The 3,367-nt window shown below is 32.9% G+C and overlaps 1 long non-coding RNA gene across 1 annotated transcript; it reads right to left on the minus strand.

The window, feature by feature from the left end:
• Window positions 1–887: 887 nt before the first annotated feature.
• Window positions 888–2,240, minus strand: LOC133180161 (uncharacterized). The gene is made up of 2 exons (XR_009720277.1): window positions 2,089–2,240; window positions 888–1,649 (listed from the first exon to the last, which is right to left on the minus strand). It is a non-coding gene; the product is annotated as an uncharacterized LOC133180161 (long non-coding RNA).
• Between the last annotated feature and the right edge of the window lie 1,127 nt (window positions 2,241–3,367).

Genomic DNA, 3,367 nt, shown 5'->3' on the forward strand with positions numbered 1-3,367 from the left:
AAAACCGAGGTACCATGTCATGGCAGGCGTTTGCACGATAAAAAGTCCTCGCAGCTTAATTGTCCTGAGTGCCGAGCATAGGTATAAATTTTAAGCCCTTAACCTGTATATGGTAACATCTCTATATGAGAGAAAAATTCTCGACTGGGACCTAAAACAACTTACAATTAATAGATCCAAAGATTCATTTTTTTTGTTTTCAATTAATGAACCCTGGGGTAACGGTGAGGCTGTCAGCGGGTTTCAAATTTTAATACATAATACATACCTAAAGGTCTTTTTTTAATTGTCCCTCTCAAGAACAGCAAGACCACGTTAGTCCCATTGATATTGAAACATTCCCGTGTGGATGCAAGTTGGTTTAAATCATTACAAGAGTGATGCCACAGGACGGCGCCACATTTTAATTGGAATACGGCCAAGGTGACTCAGCATTGTGGCCCATGGGCCTCTTGGTAAACACTGCCTTGGTTAACGCATTTATTAGTTATATGAATACCTGCGAAATATAATTTTATCATAATTGTGTTTACATTCAATTTTCCTGTTTATGAGTTCAGAAAATGAGCCAGTCTATATATATATATATATATATATATATATATATATATATATATATATATATATATATAAGAGAAAAAATTATAGTATCCCAGGCCTTTAAGTGATATTGCTATTTTTAAGATCATGAACCAGACATACACAAGTCATGTAGACTTGCTTTACATTTTGCACTTAGTACCCCAAAAATATTTCTCACTTTAACTTATTTAAACAATTTCATGCAGTAGATATTAACTTTCTTCTTATGTTGGAGTGATTGTCATCTAATGACACCAAGGTAATTGTATTTTGTATTGCAAGAAATAGAGAAAAAAACTCGAACATTGAATGTAAACTTACTTTTTAATTTTTAATCCTGTTTTTCCACACTGGGATGAAGGCTACAATATTGCAGTAAAGTACACAACTAGAGTAATATACATGTAAAATTGATTGAAGGGACATGAAACATTTTACCTTTGACGCTTTGTGCAAAATTTTTCCTACAAATGGCTTTTTTAAATTCTACGTGTTTTTCTTGAATCAAATATCTAAATATTACATGAAGAATAGGGGAGGGTACATTTTTACAAAGCAGAACGGAAAAATCTTGAGTATGAGTGCTTTTGTTTTTAACTTCTTCCACCAGCGATTTTCAGTTGTATCTCTTTTTGCTGGTTTTAGTTCACTGGATTTTTTCTGAATAATTTTTGGATACTTTATGAACTATTTGTAAAATTGCCTAAATTGTCGTTCAAAAATGTCCTGATATTAGTCCTGGAATGTATTGAAATACCTTTTTAACTTGTGCAAAATTGTTTTGGTGTGCTGGACGAAAATAGGGAAGTCTGACAAAAAAATTCCTCCAAACACAAGGGAAATAAAAATTATTCCAAGAGATCCTATGACAGCAGATGACTGTCTCTCATCCGGGGCACTAACCCGGGTCCTGACACTAGATGATAAATTTCTGAAGTTAACAGTCAACTGTTTTCTGATTTCTGTGAGTTTTATCTCCAGATCTTTGAACTGTTCCAGAAGGTTGCTTTGATTACTCCAATAGTTTACCTTGTCAAAATAATCGCAAGAACATGGGCAGGATTCTCCTAGAAAATTAAAAAATTTTATTTAGTCATATCTCTTATATAAAGTTTTTCGTGTTAAATTAATGATGATTAAAACTTGTTGTTGACTTTTTTTCAAATAATATCAATATGTAGAATAAAGACCCGTTTTTAAGCTATTGGATAAGCACTTGTAATTTGAGTAATCATTTCTATAGTTAACTATAAGCATAAGATACTGGATAAACATATGTCATTCAGGTACATGTAACTATGAAAGGATGTACAATTACTGAAATCGGACACACTCATCATACATGATGGATCTATGGAAAGTCATCTTAAAAAAACTTATTGGACATACTCATCATTCGAGAATTTTCTATCATTTTATAAATCACATATTCTCAGATTCAAATATAAACAAATTTCTCTTTGCATAGTGTACGGCTATTAAAATTATTACATGTATTATATTTACCGTTGTTTAAAAAGGTTCCAGTTGTTGAGGCGTCTGGTGTTAATGACGCCCTTATTGTTGTGAGCTCGGGTGTTTCTGTTGTTTCTATTGTTGTGACCTTGGGTGTTTTTGTTGTTTCTATTGTTGTGAGCTCGGGTGTTTTTGTTGTTTCTATTGTTGTGAGATCGGGTGTTTTTGTTGTTTCTATTGTTGTGAGCTCGGGTGTTTTTGTTGTTTCTATTGTTGTGAGCTCGGGTGTTTTTGTTGTTTCTATTGTTGTGAGCTCGGGTGTTTTTGTTGTTTCTATTGTTGTGAGCTCGGGTGTTTTTGTTGTTTCTATTGTTGTGAGCTCGGATGTTTTTGTTGTTTCTATTGTTGTGAGCTCAGGTGTTTTTGTTGTTTCTATGGTTGTTACCTCGGGTGTTTTTGTTGTTTCTATTGTTGTGACCTCGGGTGGTTTTGTTGTTTCTATTGTTGTGACCTCGGGTGTTTTTGTTGTTTCTATTGTTGTGACCTCGGGTGTTTTTGTTGTTTCTATGGTTGTGACCTCGGGTGTTTTTGTTGTTTCTTTTGTTGTAGCATCTGACACTCCCATTGATGTTATTACTGTGGTTTCGGATGTTCCTGTTGTAATTGTGGATTGCAATGAATTCGCTGAGAGATCATAAAATATAAAAAAATAGATACATGTACTTTATCAAAAATATTTTTTTCACGTGTAAACTTGCAATCAATATTACCCTAATTTACCTTGTTTTGTATTCGTCCACTGACGACTAGGGAGAAACAAGAGAAAATGAAAGGTTGACAAAAAATCCTATGTATTGTTTTAAAAAGATCATATTTCTTTGATGCATCATCTACACATTTAAAGATCGAATTGTCAATTTCTGTGGAATTATAGGGAAAAATTGTTTTCAGAATGAAAATAATACATGTATGAATTTCTTTAGTCTAGAAAAAAAAACAGATTAAAATGTGCAGTTTAATGATCTTTTAAAATAATTAACTCTCTTCAGTTGTTCCTGCTGGTTACTCACTTGTTCTCAAATCTTCAAGAAGAATTTCCTGGCACTCAGACTCTTCTACAATAAAATTAATAAATAAAATAAGATTTGTACACAGGGCTTGCTACAGTGCATAAACAAAGTCACATAATTCATACAAATACAAGGGAGATAACGAACAGTAATCCAGCTCAAAAGTCCATAGAAACAATCTGTCATTAGGTTTATGCTGACTTACGTCTTTCATACAAATTGTAAGTAATTTTTTCACATTGAATTATCACGACAAGGGG

The sequence above is a fragment of the Saccostrea echinata genome, unplaced genomic scaffold, assembly GCF_033153115.1.
Source record: "Saccostrea echinata isolate AGI-Se365-2 ecotype Australia unplaced genomic scaffold, CSIRO_AGI_Sech_v1 ptg000001l, whole genome shotgun sequence".
Classification (NCBI taxonomy): Eukaryota; Metazoa; Mollusca; class Bivalvia; order Ostreida; family Ostreidae; genus Saccostrea; species Saccostrea echinata.